We start from the raw sequence: 16,686 nt of genomic DNA, 5'->3' as shown, positions 1-16,686 counted from the left end.
TCCTCCACCTCCCAACTTTACCGCTCACTCCCAACTTACTTTCAGCAAATCAACTGGTCGCCTCTGTTATTTTTTTCCCCAAACCACTTTAAATGCAGCCACCCTCTCAGCTTCCAACTTTCCTTTCTAAATCTGTTTCTCTTTGCCTTTATTTAACCTCATTTTCTTTCCATGTCACATCTGGCTTTTTATGAATAACTATTTGACCTGTGTCATGACCAGGGTCATAAAGTAATTTATTATTCAAAAAGGGACTTTCTGTTAGAATAAAAATAGGCATTATTTGTCCGAATATTTGTTCCAATATCATTCCATAATTAAACTGGGATAACAGGTGTGAACTGAGACTGTCCTGGGCAATCCGGATATATGGTCACCCTATCTTGCTCCTGTCCTTCCTACTTGCTCAGGGCCTGGTACATTAATTACCCTCCCACTCCCTCTCTTGAGCTTCAGTTCCTTCCTCTCCACAGACAGCTACAACATTCTTGGGACTCACTTATGGTTTTATTTTAAAGCAAATTTCACTGGCATTTTCATTGCCTCGTCATCAGCCTCTCAGATTTTCAGTCCAATCATAGCTCACACCAACTCTCCTCATTTCCTTCCCATTCCGGACTCCTCAGGTACCTGGCTGACTTCTGACCCCCGTCCTCAAAGGCGACCAACGATGGTCTTTTTTTTTTTTAACCTGATCTTTTCCTTGTTTCCCTCGTTTGTTTCTTTCTTCTCAGCATCCTACCAGCCTCTATCTGTCTTCTCCCTCTAAGTATACAAACAATGGTGAATCCAAGGCCCTGAGCTGGCCTTTTATACTTTCCCCTCACTACTTTCGGTGCCTTTACTAGTGGCTCTTCCTGACTATTTCAATCCCTGCCACTGCCATCCAAAGTTACTGTTTCAGTGTTTGACTTCTCCCTCAACCCCCTCATCCAATTCGTCAACAAGTCCTGTTGCATTTATTTCTACAGTCACACCCAACCCATCTGCCCCGTACCCGAATTTAGGTTCTCACTGCTTCTCTTCCGGAGACTATTTTAATAGCTTCCTAACTGGAACTACCCCTTGTTCCTTCAATGCAGATTAATCTTCTTAAAGCACAGCTTCAATGACATCATTCCCCCATTTAAAATACCTTTGATAGTTAGCTACTAAACAGGCTCCTTAGCCCAGCATTCAAGATATTCACAATATGGTCCCAACCTTGCTATGCAGCCTTCTGTCCCACTATCCTGCCCCCAGGTTCCTCCAGCTCAATCACATTCCCCTCCATTCCTGGATATTCTACTAGCTTTAGTACAGGCTGGTCCCCACATCTCTGCCAGTTGAAGTCTTCCCCATTCCTTAAGGCTTTGCTCGAGATCCCTTAATTAAGTCTTCTCCAATTTTTCCTTCTCTGAAATCACAAAGCATTTTTTTATGCCTAACAGTTCTTCCATGTACTACAGCCTTTGGTTACCTGTCTTATGCACCCTACAAGCCTCTCAAAGAAAGAGTGCCCATGTCTTATTAACCTGTGTACTCCTTATACTACCTTGAATATAAGCTGAGAGGTTGAAATATTAAGTTATCTTTGTACCCATTATATAGCATATAAAATAATAAAAATGTACTTAATATCATCAAAGTTAATTATGCTAAATTATTAGGAACCCCTAGAAACAAACCATGTTTGTAGTTCCTCTTGTTAGATCAATAGGAATCATTTTATTTAAACTAAAATTACAGAAGAATTGTGTATTCTTACTGGTTTCTTATATAGATGGACAAAATCTTTTTTTTTTTTAATATATATCTTTACTGATTTCAGAGAGAGGAAAGGAGAGGGAGAGAGAGAAACATCAAAGATGAGAGAGTCATTGATTGGCTGCCTCCTGCATGCCCCCAAGTGGGGATCGTTCCGGGAACCTGGGCATGTGCCCTGACCAGGAATCGAACCCCAATCACCTGGATCCTAGGTCAACGCTCAACCACTGAGCCACGCCCGGTAGGGCAAGATGGACAAAATCTTATACATCATTTCATTCCCCTCCTCTCATCTCAACCACCATTCTCCAGGTGAGAAAACTGAAGCTTTGAGAAATTAAGCTGTTCCCATGGTCACAAAAGTCAGAAGTCATAATTATAGCTGTTACCATTCATTAAGGGCCCAGTGTGCACCAGGTACTTTACCTATGTTATCGTAGTCTTACAGCAATCCTTTGGGGTAAGTGGTATTACCCCAAACCCTTTAGAGATGAGAGGATACTCAAAAAAGTTAGATAACTTGCTACAGAGAGCCAGCCCTGATTGTTAGGGGCAGAGCTGAGCTGCAGGCCCAATGCTATCTGGCTACAAAGTCGAGGCTTTTCTAATTAAACACTGTGGCAGAGGCAAGACCTACCAGGTCTTTCCTACTGTTTCCCCAGTGAATACTTATGCTAACTAAGCAAGCACACACACTTGTAAGTTGTAAGCTATTTTATTTGAAATCCTGGAGCCATGTAAACTAAACAGTAGCTTCATTACTATAAAAATTCTAAAGTTAATTACAGCCAGCATTCTGACTGTCAGAAAACCTCTTCAATCCGGAAAAGAGATATCTTTTCCTGTGTTTTCAATTCTTAAGGCTACTTTCAACTTAAAATACATTGTCCAACCACATTCAACAAGTATTTGTTGAGCCCCTAAGTGTCTAAGGCACATGGGAGGGTACAAAGTTGAATAAGATGTAGTTTTACTAAGAGTTCATGAGCAAGAGGGAGACAGTCAACTAATGGAAGAAATCACTCCTCCCCCACCTATGGGATCTCTGGCTAATTCAGGGTCTTCCAACTAGAAGTCAGAACCCGTGGTTCTCATCCCCGCCCTGCATCTTGAGCAAGTCATCTCAGTGTGCCTTCGTTTCCTCAGAAAGCGAATGGTAAAAAGCAATGACCTGTGCCAAGCAATTTCAAGGTCCTTTTTAGCTTTAAATTTCTATGATCTCTGAGCTCACCCTGAGATTATGCTTCTGTAAGTGACCACAGCCACTTTTAAGGGAACTGCTGGGTGCCCAATCTTCTTTAGCAGTGACTTTTGAAGTACTGAGTTCTAAAAAGACTGCTACAAGATTAAAGCTGACTAATGTGCTTCCCAAGTTTATTATTTATAATAATATAAAGTTTACCCCTCTAAGGAGGTAGAATTAAGCACTACATTCAAATTGTCCTCCCATTGTATCACTGGCTTATTATTATAGCCTTAATTCTTTACAATACACTTAAGATGTTTAAAATATAATTTTAATAACGTCTTCGATCTGCTGTTCTGTGGAGTTGTTAGCAACATTAACAACAACAAAGCAGAGTTAAGACCTCTGCAGAGATGTATCTTGTATTCATTAAGTTAAATTAGTACTTCATATTAAGTTCTACCTGCTATGGACCTTCCTAAACTGCAGCTAAATTTGAGTTTGGTGCACAGGCAGTGGGGAGAGAAGACTACAGAAATATCAGTATTTTAAATGTGAGTGGAAACATATACTACTGTGGGAGCTTGACTGTGCTGCTTCCATTTCAATATCCTGCACTTTCCCCCTCAACTAGCACAGATAGTATTTTTAATCATCCACTGACTTAAACAGTAACACATTCTTTTGACACGGCTCCACATGCCTCCTCTTTTTCATACTCAGCATCTTAGGATGCGATGCACAAACCCATCTTGTGCTGTAAGTTAACGGCACAAAGGAGGCAATCAATCACGAAAATTGGAAGAAAAAAATTAGAACTGTATCCTCTTAGTGCCTGACCCACAAAGGCACCAACTTTCAACTGTCAAAGATATTCCTACCAAGAAGTCAGGAAAAAAGAATTTATTTATTCACTAGTCAACAAATACTGAGTGCCTAATATATGCGGGGCGTAGTGCTAGGCGCTAAAGTTATAGCAGTGAACAAAACAGGCAACGATTCCTGCCAGACTGGAGCGTTCATTCTAACGCACAGAGACAGGATTTAAAGAACACCTAAGTACAATCATTTCATAGAGCGAAGAAATGCTATGAAGAAAAGGAAACAGGGCTAGGAGGTGGTTCTTGGAGTGAGGGGTAGAAAGCTACTTAAAAAGTTGACCACGAGGGCCTTTACTAAGCATAGTCCTAAGTGACGAGAAAATTTCACTCTGAATCCTCCAAGGGTGGGCTGGGGTGGGAGTGAGTCAAGTTAGTCTTTCAGGGAGGTCACCACGGTCAAAAGTTTACTATTAGGATTGGCTTTTAACCTCTATCCCCCCACCCCCTACTTAAATCTTTAAGTAGGACTTCTCTACTTAGAGGCCACTTATTTTCCTTTCAAGATCCACTAACTTTTTAAGTTTTGCTAATTACTTTAGCGGTACCTGAGTAGAGGCAATTACTAGAAGGCTTCCCTCTGAGCCCAGTAGCTCACTTGACACCATCCAAATTCTGAATGAGACAGGACCCAGCCCTGCAGCGAATCAGCGCTCCTCCACCGACTGTGAACGCAGCCAGGTGGAATCCTGCAACCCTCCCAAGAAAGTGAAACACGCCTTGGGAAATCTGGGCAACTTGACACCCCCAACGTTTCGCCAAATCGTGGAAGGGGCGAAAAAACAAAAAGAAACCGCCACCCTTTTGTATTAACTCTTCCCCGCCCCTCCAGGCGTCATCTCTGCAGCAGGGCCGCTGTCCCCGGGTCGGAGGCTCGCGACGAGTACGCGCGCCTGTGCACACCCCGCGTGAATCATCGGTGCCCGGTCCGAGGGGCGGTGATTCAGTCCCCGCTCTGGAGCTCACAACCACACTTTCCGGGCGTACTATGACGGCCGCACACGCAGCTTCCTTAATATTAAACAAATGTTTCCAACTACGGGCGCCTGGAGCCAGAAACGCTGTAGACCCAGGCCAGGCGGCCAGGGGGAAAGGCACCTTTCGGCGGGAGCCCGAGTGTTCCGGGGTCCGGGAGGAGAGCGGCGGGCCTGCCCGTGCGCCCCTGCGGACCCCACCTCCACCCCACCCCCGGCGCGCGCGCGGGCGGCGCCCTCAGGGGCGCGGAGGGCGCACAGGTGGGTCCCCGCCCGGCTCTGCCGCCAGCCCCTCCCGCCACTCGCGGCAGGCCGACGCTCCCTCGCCAACGCGCCTCCCGCTCGCCCCTTTCCTCTCCGTGACATCTTATATAATAACCCGAGCGAATCAAAACGGAAGCGAAGCGCGCGGCCGGGGCCCGGCCCCCCGCCGGGAACAGATGCCTGCGCCCCCGGCCCGCGGCCCCCGCACTCGGAGCCCCGGCGCGCGGCTCCCGGGCGGGGGAAGGGCCCGAGCGCCGACTCGGCTCGTCCCTCCTCGGGGAAGGCGCTGCTGTGGCCGGTCCCCGTCAGGAAGCCGCGAGCGTCACCAACTGCGTCAGCTTCTTCAAACACATTTCATGGTCTCCCTCCAGCCAGGGAGCCGGCTGCTCCCGCGGCGGGGCCGCGGCCGCGGCTGGAAGGAAGCCCTCCGGGGAGGAGAAAGTTCCTCGGGGCCCTCCCCTCGCCCGCACCGCGCCCGGTCCCGCCGCGCCGCCCGCCCGGCCGCGCCGCCCGCCCCAATGTCAGGTTGGGCAACTTGGGACCCCCGGGAGCCCGGCCGTCCCCTCCCGCCCGCCGGGCTCGCCCGGAGCCGGGGGCCTCCCGGAGCCCGGCGGAAAACAGCGACGTCAGAAACTTCCCCGGGCCGCGCCAGGCGGGGAAGCCGCCCGCGTCCCCGCACGTCGCCCTTACCTTGCTCTCGAGAGGCCACGATCCGAGCGGGCTGCGCGGGGCGCGTGGTGCGCGAGCGCGCGCGCGTGGGGCGGTAGGTGAGGGAGCCCGCGCCGGCGGGGGCGGGGCGGGGCGGCGGGGGTGCGAGCGGCGCGGGGCGGGGGGCTGGGCCGGCCCGGCGGGCGCGAGGGGAGCGGAGCCGGCGGCGGGCGCAGGGCGAGCGCGCCGAGGGGGCGGAGGAGTTGCCGCGGGTTTGTTTACGCGTTGCCGCCCGGCTCCGGGCACAGCCCGCACTCCCTGATTGGACACAAACTGGGGCACTGCCTCCCGCCGCCGGCCTGGCCTCCTCCTGCAGCGGCCGCGCGGCTCGGGAGCGCCCTGCCCGGCGCGGCCCGCGGCGTCGCCCGGCCTGGGGGGGACGAACCCCCGCGGCTGCCGGCGGCGGCCGAGGAGCCCCACGCCCGCCCGCCCGGAGCTCGCGGTCGCCCACCTGTAGTGGCCCATGGGCAGGGAGAAATCCGAAACTTCTGACGCTGGGGACTTGGGACCATCCAGCCGTAGAAGGGGCACTTTTCTTCCCCCCAGACGGAGGCAGCTTGCCCTTCAGTGGACAGAGAGGCAGCTCAGCCCCAAACGTTGCTGTGCCCCCTGGGCGCTGGCGAGCCGAGGCTTCCTGTGTAAAGCCACCCCCGGGAGCGGCAGTTCCTTCCCGTCCCCAGCTGCCCTGAACCCGTCCCCCTGCGCAGCATTCACAGTTGCCACCCCAGAAGTGACCTTGCCCCATGGAGCTCCAGATCCTCCGATGACTCCCCATGTCCTCAGACCCCAGTTGAGCTCCCCAAGGCCGGGCCTCTACCTTTCAGTCTCCTCTCTTACTCCAGCCATCACCCCCATAAGCCTGATCTGCAGACAGACACCACTTCATCAGATGCCTATGTCCTTTCACAATTGGTTTTGATCCCGCTCTGTTCTCTGCCGGGAAACAAAACCCCAGAGCTCGTTCCACCTGTCAGACCCTCCAGTCAGCTTGTCTAACATGTGCAGCCTCCCCCCTCCCCCCCCCCTTCGTGTGCAGAATCCCCCCTGTGGCTGGCATCCATGTGGCTTGAAGGTCAGTCCTGTGCCTACTCTCTGCCCCCTCTCCTCTGTGGACTCCTGAAGAACAGGAGCCTGGTTTAACAGGGCTCTGGAGATGGGAGAGATGACCGCTGCAAGAATAAAATTGTCTGTCTGCAGCTCTGCTGGGACTGTAAAAACCCCAGAGTCTCCATGAAGAGGGTCTCCTCAGAGAGGGTTCAAGAACCTCATTTTGCAAAAAGCAAAAACAGAATGCTCTCCATTTCTTCTGTGTCTCCTCCCCACCACATCTAGCTATGTAGCCGCTATACACATAATGGGCACTTAATAACCCTGGGAGGAATAAAACTCAGATGTTCTTTAAGTTAAGGCTCAAGTGATCAAAGTGAATATAGGAAATTGGGAAGGAATAGACATGAATGGCCTGGAACCCAGTCATTTTACAGATAATCCCCAAGCTCAGAGTCCCTCAACTCTGACAGTTAGTGTCACTCTCCAAACAGTCGCTGGAGAAGTGGACCCAGACCCTTCCTGACTCGGGATCGCTGATTTCTTTCTCTCCTGATGTGCTGCTTCCCCTGGGAAAGTTGTCTTTGAACTCTGAGGGCGAATCCAAGTGAGAGTAAGGTTTTCTTTCTCAGACAATTCCTTAGGGATAATTCAGTGCCGTGGCTTAGTTCCATAGGGGCTGAACGAACTGGAAGTGCAACCAGGGTAAGGTGAGACAGTCCTGAGATTAGCAACTGCTGGATTCATCCCCACCCCAAGGGCTGGAGGGACCAGGGGCGGAGGCTGCCAGAACCATGAAGGGCTTGTCCAGTGGGAGTTGGAGCCAGGAAGGAAATGCAGCTACTGCTGGGGAGGCCTCCCAAAACAAAGCGGGAGAAATCCCCTGACTTCTTCCTTCCTCCAACCCTCCGGGGCCACCCAGTGGTAGAAAGCAAGAGAGGCCTATGGACAAGGTGACAGAGGCAGGGGTCAGAACCTTCACAATAGAGGTCAGAGCAGGAAATGGAGAATGGGTCCTAGGGAGCAGCGGCAAGTGACTAGTACTCCCAGCTTGGGTGCTGCACCTGGCTCCCTCCGGGACTCCTCCTCCGGGTCAGAATGCAGGAGCAACACAAACCTTTTCTTTCCGAGCCCCAGAACTCCCTTCCTCGTTCTGTTTCCTCTGCCCTTTTGCGTCCATATCTCCATCTATTCTCTTCTCTACCATGTATCCGCATCTCCACCATGATGCCCTTGCATTCCTTTTCTCTCTCCCACTGTTCTGTCTCTGGCTCCCGTTTTTCTGTTTGCGCTCCCATATACCGCCTCCTGATTCCTCTTATTGCCACCGAGCCTCTTCTCACCTCTGCTTGTCCTACTCCTCCCTGGGCTGCATGGCAGCCTTCGTCAGCGTGACAGAGAGGAACTGTTCCTGTGGTACGCAGTGGAATTCGGAACTATCATATTGTTGCCCCTCTAGACACTGCTAGATATTTCAAGTTATCTCATTTTATCTTCAACCCACACCTGTTAGCTGGGAACCACTTACTATAAATTTGGTGGACTTACAGAGAAGGCTTTGCTAGGGTAGGTCACTCTCAACAATGCTGGCAGGTATCTACCTTTCCTTATCTATGTGTCTCCCTCCATTCTTTCTTCATCATTCTAAATCTTTTCATTAGCACACATATTTCCCCCAAATCCCAACCCTCTAGAGTCTAATACATCTCCACTCTAGATCTCCAAAGGTTGAGAATGGCTACTTGGAGGAGGTGGCATTTCAGCTGGCTTTTGAAAGATGGGAAGAATTTCCACAAATGGAGCTTAAGGAAGGGTATTCTTGGTGAAACAATGAATATTATGATCCAGCTTAACTGAAACCCAAAAGACAGCTAGGAAATAAACCCAGATTTCAGAAATTTGTCTTTAGGTTCCAGTTCTCTATGACAGACTACTCAGAAACACAGATTAACCCTAACTATATTAGTAGAGATGTAATTCATACGATTAGAATCATAGCATTTTAAAGCCAGAAAGACAGTCTAGACATTGTCTGGCGCAACTTGGCCATTTTAAAGTGCGGGAACTGAGGTCTAAAAGACTTAGGTAACTGGCATATCATGGTAGTTAAACATGAGCACTAGAATTCGAGTACCTGTATTCAAATCCCTGCTTTGACAAATGTTAGGCAACATGACCTCAAACTTATTTGTGTTTAAGTTTTCTCATCTGTAAAACAGGAAAAATGATAGAATCCACCTCAGTGAATTATGGAAATTAAATGTTTTTACAGATAAAATGCATAGCGCGGTGACTGGCGAATATATTATGATTTCCTGTGGCTATTCAGCCAGCAAATACCAGAGCCAGAACTGGTCCCTCAGAGTCTTTTAAGCCACAGTTGAGACGTCTTCATTACTAGAAGTTCTGTCTTAGGGTGCCTGGAGAATGCCACCTGTGAAAATGTGTTGCTCCTCGGGTTTGCGGGTTAAAGCGGTTCCAGCTCCTGTCCCTCCGCACCCCCTGCTGCCTGCTACCTGCTCTGCCACCTGCCCCGGCGACCTTGCTGTGCAATCGGCACTACGCACTGTGACATTTTGGGGAGAAGGGGGACATGAAAAATTAGCAATGGACATGTATTCCACAGTCAACAGTACAGTTTATAAGTTCTGATGCAGTCAAGTTTTACTAATTTAAATTTCAAAGAACCACTTCAAAAGGACCATTCAAATTTCACAAAATCGTGGACCTGAAGGCATTTGCATTATCTGTCACTCCTCAGCCTACAGGGTGTCAAAACTACCAGCTTCAGCTTTGGTTCCATAGAGGAATCCACTAGGACCAAGAAAAAGCCGCCTTCTGAGTATCCAATCCTTCAACAAAATTGTGATGGAAGAGAAGCTTCTTTGTCCCTCCACCTTTCCTTTCTGAGCCCCTGGTCCTACGTTTCAAAACTACCCAGCACCGTGATTTTCGTGCAGTCTGTTCTCTGGACTCTAAGTCTCTGGAGGCAACGAACCACAGTTGACTTACCTTTTCATCCCTAGCACCTTGCTTAGCGTCTGGGGCATAACAGACGCCCACATGTTGTCGAACTGACAGACAAGCAATGCCACACATGCCAAAGCATCCCTTCCTCCTCCCCTTCCAAGTCCTCATCTCCTCAGTTGACTGTCCTTAGCTAGTTGTTAGCCTGCCGCACTAATTCACCGGAAAGCATCACAACAGCTGAATGTGAAAGAAATGTGCATCTTACAATACAAACTACATTCAAAGGGTTTATTTTAATGGTGTAAATCCAGGCAGTATTTTAAGAGGGTCAGGAAGACATTTTGGGGACAGCTGGGCCATCCCAACACCTTCATATTATACCATGCAAACTGAAGCTTATCTTTTCTATAAATAAAGGCTATTTGACTATCAGTATTACACATTTTACTTTAGATTTCTTAGGTTTGTAGATGGCCCCCATTCTAAATAATGGCTATATTAATTATCCTGCCCAAGTCATTTCCTAAAAGGCACAGTTTTCTTTGTCCCAGTTTTCTCTTTTACTTCAAAGCCAGACTAATGACCCAATACCTTGATCACTCACTGACTCTTTTACGTTTACATGCTTCCTCTAGGAAGCTGGAAGGAATCCAAAGGATGAATTCTAGATCAACTTATCATTTTATAGAAGAGAAAGCTGAGCACAGAGATGTCAGTGGCAGAATCTTGAGTTCCCATAGCTCTCATCCCATGCTCTGTCCACCTAAAGGTGAACTTCCCATCACCAGCTGCCCTCCCGACTGCCCCATTTTTGCCCGTCACCACTCTCCTTCGGGCGCTTTAGGATTAAAACAGGTGACCTTTGACTCTCCCTTCTCTGCAGGCTCCCTCTTCCACCTCTGGTAGCTCTCTGACTTGTTTTTCTAGTCTGAACTGGCCAATGGTTCAGAGCAGTTTCTCTTCACAACTCTGTTACTATAATAGGTTGCTAATGGTTTATTGTCTCTCTCCAACTTCTTTCTCTTACAGAAGAACCATCTTAATATAATTCAGTTTTTTAGTTATAATAAAACAATGCCACTTTGCCATATATAATCAAATCCAACATGCATGTAGACTATCAATAAAATACAAGTTTATTACTGTCAAACATTTTCAATTCTGAAACATATACCAGTAACTAGCTATGTGACCTTGGGCAAGTTGCTTAGCTTCTATGAACTGCAATATCCTCTGTCTGTTAACTGGTATTCTTATTAGTGTATATGCCTAACTTACAGGGTTGTTTGAGAATTAGATGGGATAGTAAATGTAAAGTGATTAATAATAATAGTTGATAACAGCTAATGTTTGTTGGTCTTACTATGAACCAGGCATTATTCTAAGCTCTTTAAATGAAATATCTCCTACCAACCCTACAACATAGATTCCATTATTTCTAAATGAAAAAAACTGAAGCTCAAAGGAGTTTTAAAACTTCCCCAAGATCAACAAGCAAGAAGTGACTGAACCAGGATTTAAAACTGGGCAGTGAAACCTGGACAAACCTGTATGCTGCAGACTGGAATGTAGAAAGCATTTAGTAAATGTTAGTTGTTGTTGTTGTTATTATCAGTATTATCACTCTAAAGAAATGAGAAAAACTTTCTCTGCTTTCCTTCCAGATTTCTTTCAGAAACTGAGCCTTAGCATCATTTTAGGAGGAGATAGATAACTCATGATAATCCAGTTTGCTGGCTACCACTTGTTTCTGCTTCCCAAAGAGAGGCTGGAAGGATGGTTAGGGGTCCTTGCACTGCTTGGGCCCTGTAATCACCCTGGTCCTCCCCATCCCCACTCAGTCCTCCAGTATTCTTGATAAAAAGGGAACCACACAGGCAATCTCTGGCCCAAGAACAGTTCATAATGACAGGCCAAAGATTTGTTCTGATTTTGCTTACAGTTCTTTAGGGCTTGCTGGTGGATGGGATCAGAACAGTCTCTGTGTCTAGCTCTGTTTGTCTGCCTCAGACATTTCTGCCTCAGAAGATAATTTAGAAAAGAGAATTTGCCCAGTGGCATCACAGAAAATAATTCTTTTGGTCTCTACTATTATTTCAATTCCTTCCCTTAGGGCACCTTTTTGCACAATGGTCATCAAATGGTCTGATTTAACTGGCTTATCCCTTTCATGATGCTAAAAACAAAACAAACCCCCTCATTACTGGTTTTGATGTCCCTCTGCAGGTGTTCTGTGAGTTGGTCTTTGGCCCACTGTATTTCTGAACTGTACTTGACACACCATGCCTCCCATGATCCCTTGCTTTCCTCAAGTGCCTGTTACCCCTGAGCATCTGATTGTTTATATTTGAACATCTGGTCTTTTTGATTCATAGTAAATATTGACCTTGGCCTTCCAATAATGAGACTTTTACAGATCCTAGAATCATAAAATGTTAAAGCCAGAAGGACTTTTGTGGATAACAGAGGCCAATCAATTCCTTTTATAGTAAGGAGCCAAGACCCAGAGAAGCGAAGTGTCAGATGCAAAGCTACACAGCCTATCACGGGGAAAAGCTAGAATCATACCCAATGCTTCTGCCTCATTTGTTTCATGTGAGTTAGATTACGATTCCTGGAAATAATGATATGAGGAATTTAAAAGTGTCTTCTACCAAAATGTTCGTGTTTTCACATCAGCAGTTTTCCTAATACATTTCCAGGAGGCTTGGAGGAATAGGTATTCCAATATAGCAGAATGACCGCCCTAAGAAGACAAGAATTACAGAGCTGGGACTATGTCCCTTAACGATAATCCTCCTTTTCTAGTGGTACTTTGTACAGTGTACACAGCAAATTCTCAACAATGATGATGAGGAGGATGGTTAATGACGACTAGGCCTCATATTTCTCTGCTCTCAGCCCTTATCTTCTATTTCATTCTCTATAGAGGCAGGCTTTTCTGGCTTTCAAGCCTCCTGGAAGCCTGGCTCATGGAGCTCAGAGCTCGTGAGGGTCATGGGTGGGTATTCGGTAGCCGCCTCCACAGTGATGATGGAGATGACTTCAAATTGTTAGAGATCCACTCCCAAGCACGCGCGCACACACACACATTCTAAAACTTTTCTGAACTTGAGGAAGTGTGTTCCTAAAATAATACCAACTATTGCATAAAAGCAGCATTGTCCGGTTGGGTAGTTTGAAAAATACTGTATGAAACAGAATTAAACAGCTCCGGGTTGATTTGTTTTGTTTTTATTGAAATTCACAGGATCTTTAAAACACTAATGTGAATCCTGAATTCCTAAAGGAGGGTGGTGAAATACATAGAATTTCCCAAAACACATTTGACTATCAACTCCTTTATTCCTTAAACATCTTTCTCATGGGACTGGTGTAACATGGAGTAGACTTTGGGAAATGTTAAATATCCTTTGGGTTTCAATTAGAGCCTTCACTACTCCATTTGTTCTAAAACTATCTGTTTCAAATGTCAAGATACCTTTCCCTAAGGTTTGTTTTCTTAGATATAATGTCTTAGCCTGTGCCTCTCTTCTCATTGTTTATTATTTCAGGACAGAGATACTGTTATTTTTTAGCATGAATTTCTCCAGACAGAGAATTTGTAGGTTGTTTGACCTCATATGTGAGCTGCTAATTTCAACTGTCCTGTTCTAATCTACAATTTTCAAGGTGCAGGGTCAATAAGTTAATGATAACTATAATGACAACTAGCATTTTTGAGTGTGTATGGTGGGCCCAATATTATGCTAATAGCTTTACATATAACTTCTCACTTAATTGCCACCACAACTCCATAAGGTAGATGTTACTATATGTTTCCATTTTACACATGAGGAAACTGAAGTGCGCTGAAGTAACTTTGCCCAGGAAGGTACCAGTTAAGGCTGCGAAGCTGGGATTTGAACCTGATTGTGTTCAACTCTTAAGTATTGCCGGACACTCCTCTTCCAGTGTTAGTTCTATTTTTTCAATATAAGTGCTGCCTCCCCAAGCAGAGTCCATGTGGTCCAGACCTCAGTACAATCTTCTGTGCTTGACACAGCACCTGCCAAACTGTAGCCAATACTCCTTTGAAAAGAAAGGTTAAACAGCTTGTCCAAGCCATTCGGCTGGTAAATGATAGGCCCAAGGTTTGAAATCATCTCCCTCACTGCAGGCATCACGCCTCCTGAATTTCCCACCAGGACCATGCTCTGTGCACCAACTGAGCTCTCCTTCCCCTTCGGGCCGCACTCACTAGGCCTTTGAGCATCCCAAAGAAGGACTCATGCCTCCCCCAGCTCCCCAACGGAGTCATTCGGTCTTCTCCCAGACGACTGTTCTAGACCTAGTGAACTAAATCCACCCGTAATGGCTAAAGTCCTGGTAAGCAAGAAAGCACTTTGTTATTGGCAGGAGCACTTGGTGATCTATAAAGGTACGTAGATGATCCTTGGAACACAGATAATGCGTGGATAGAGGCAGAGTCTGTGAACTGCCATGAACCAGGTGAGGTAATGGGTCATCTTCGCCTAGAAGCTGGCAATGATGCCAAGAGAGTGAAATGGGTGGACATGATCAGCTCAAGCTTTATGCCCGCCACTCCAAGTTTATTCAGTTTGTGGCAAGGAACAAGGTGCTCAGGGAGTGAGGACATGTATCTCGATTTCTCATGTAAGCCAGCGACCTTCAAAATGAACATGGGCGGATAAGAGGCGAAGAGCCCCGAACTCCCCTAGAACAGGACAGGGAGTCACTTCTCCTGGTTATTTTCCAAAACTGCTCATGGTATGAAGGCTTTGTTTTGGGGGATAATGTTAGACACATGGGGGAAGGGAATCTCAAGCTTCTTGGCTTTCCATTGGCAGAAGAGTAATATAGTCACCTGTTGTATAGATAGCTTTAACCAAATTATATAACTAATTCTCTTTGAAGAACTGTGGGTAAAACAAAGATAACTTCTTACCAACCATAACCTCTACTTTACAGCTGGCTTGCACCGGTCAGTCCTTTCACCCGATGTGTTAAATTGTGGTCTAATCTAATATGCAATCTGATTTTTTGGTAACATTTCTTTTTCAAGTTTAGCTGTATGTGGTCTTATATTTGTTGCTTTTAAGTATGGAAGTTCTCTGGTTGTTCTTGTTTTTAGAACCTTCAGTTTTATGGGAAAAGTTCCATCTCTATTTTAGTCTGTAAGAATCAAGTACTCACAAAACAGAAGAAATGTAGTGACAAAATGAGCTGAGTATCCAGCCTTCTGGTTAGCAGAACTGTTTCTGTCTGAAAAGAATGAACTGAGCTCACAACATTTGTTTCCTCTCAGAAGATGAGCCCCTCATCTCAGAGACCCTAAAAATGTGAATTCCCACCATGAAGAAGTCTTTATCAGGAGATGTATGTATAATCTCAGCATAATAAAAATACTATTCACATCTGCCTTTTCTTAATTATATGTTATATAATCACTGGAGTCTCTATTGAAGGTACTGCAAGCCTTTTAAGGAAACACTTCAATAATAATAGCTAATACTTACATTCCACTTACTGTCTGCATGCACTTGTTTAAGTGTTTCATGTATAGTGACTTATTTATTTTTTGGAATCACCCTAAGAGGAGGGTACTTTTATGTCACATGTTGGGACCCCTGGGGAACAAACTCTGAGAGGGACATTAGCATTGCAAGATGTTTCTTAGGGAGTGGTCTTAGGATCAACTCCTGGGGAAGGTTTGGGAAGGAAGCAGGATTGAGTAGAGTGAGACCTTGGCTGAAGCCCAGTGAGGTTCTCAGCCAACCATATGGAGCTCTGGAGCTGGGAAGGCCCTTCCAGCTGCCCTGATTGGGGTGAGGGATTCAAGCCTTTGCACCCCTTATTGATCAGTTATTGGATGTGAGCTACTCCTGGAAGGAGGTGTGACCTTGGGAGAGACAATTTTCTCAGCCAAGGCAATCCTCAAAGAGGGCTAACTGCTGAAGGCCATCTTCTGGTAACACTTCCAGCAGATGAGAAGGGGAATCTGAGAAAGGGGAGGGGCAGGCATTATAGGGTCAATCACATATCATTATCTCTGTTTTACAGATGGTATAACTGAGGCACAGAAAGGCTACAGAACTTGAACCAAGTTTTACAACTAGTAAGTGGTGGAGGCTCTGGGGCCCCACAGTCCACCCCCTTGACCATCCTACTATACCCCCTCCAATAGCTACCTTTCTATAGTTTCCAGGTTCCTTGTACACTGTTCCTTTTAAAAAGGAAAGAAAAAGAAATTATCATTATATTTCTTCCTACATGCACATTTGGTCAGGGTTCCTTTGTCTAAACCTGAAGGACATATGCATGGTTTCATTTGTTTTTCTCTTGAAAGATGTTGTATTTATATGGGTGATGACAATTATTAAAAGGTTCACCTAGATGCCCATCATTGTTTAGACTCAGGAACAAATTTCATGCATCGCCTTTCTTTGTGAATTCTATAACTGCTTGTTTTGGGGATGGAGCCATTTGTCCTACTTATTAGTCTCATCTCAGTAACTTTTCCAGGTGAGATATGCTTCCTGTATTTATTTGAATAATTGAGGTACCTGGTTGGTCTAACATATTTGAATGGTCCTAAATCTACTTCTTTTTTTTCTCTTCAAAATGTAAGCTCTGAAAAAATACACTTACGTACACAAATACACACACATACACACACATTATAATCATTGCAAAACCCTGAAATAATGAAGATCTAATGTCTCAAATTTAATATATCCAAAACAGAATTCTTTATTTTTCCCTCCAAGAAAACTGTTTCTCCATCACTCATCCCTGGTAATTGGCACCAAAATCCACCCAAGTTATACAGGAAACAAGGAATTATCTTCTATTTTTTGCTTTCCCTCACTTCCCACATCCGATCCATCTACAAAATGTAGTCAATTCTATT

The 16,686-nt window shown here is 46.1% G+C and overlaps 1 protein-coding gene across 3 annotated transcripts in view; it reads right to left on the bottom strand.

The window, feature by feature from the left end:
• Positions 1-5,778, bottom strand: part of PCGF5 (polycomb group ring finger 5) — a 96,415-nt gene extending 90,637 nt beyond the window's left edge. For all 3 annotated transcript variants that reach the window (XM_087824436.1, XM_087824437.1, XM_087824438.1), the window contains exon 1: positions 5,739-5,778. The gene's annotated coding sequence lies outside the window, so the exon portion shown is untranslated. The remainder of the gene's footprint in view (positions 1-5,738) is intronic.
• Between the last annotated feature and the right edge of the window lie 10,908 nt (positions 5,779-16,686).

The sequence above is a fragment of the Miniopterus natalensis genome, chromosome 14 (genome assembly GCF_054644295.1).
Source record: "Miniopterus natalensis isolate mMinNat1 chromosome 14, mMinNat1.hap1, whole genome shotgun sequence".
Taxonomy (NCBI): domain Eukaryota; kingdom Metazoa; phylum Chordata; class Mammalia; order Chiroptera; family Miniopteridae; genus Miniopterus; species Miniopterus natalensis.
The sequence above is the reverse complement of the archived record's forward strand: the minus strand, read 5'-3'. Positions and strand labels throughout refer to the sequence as shown.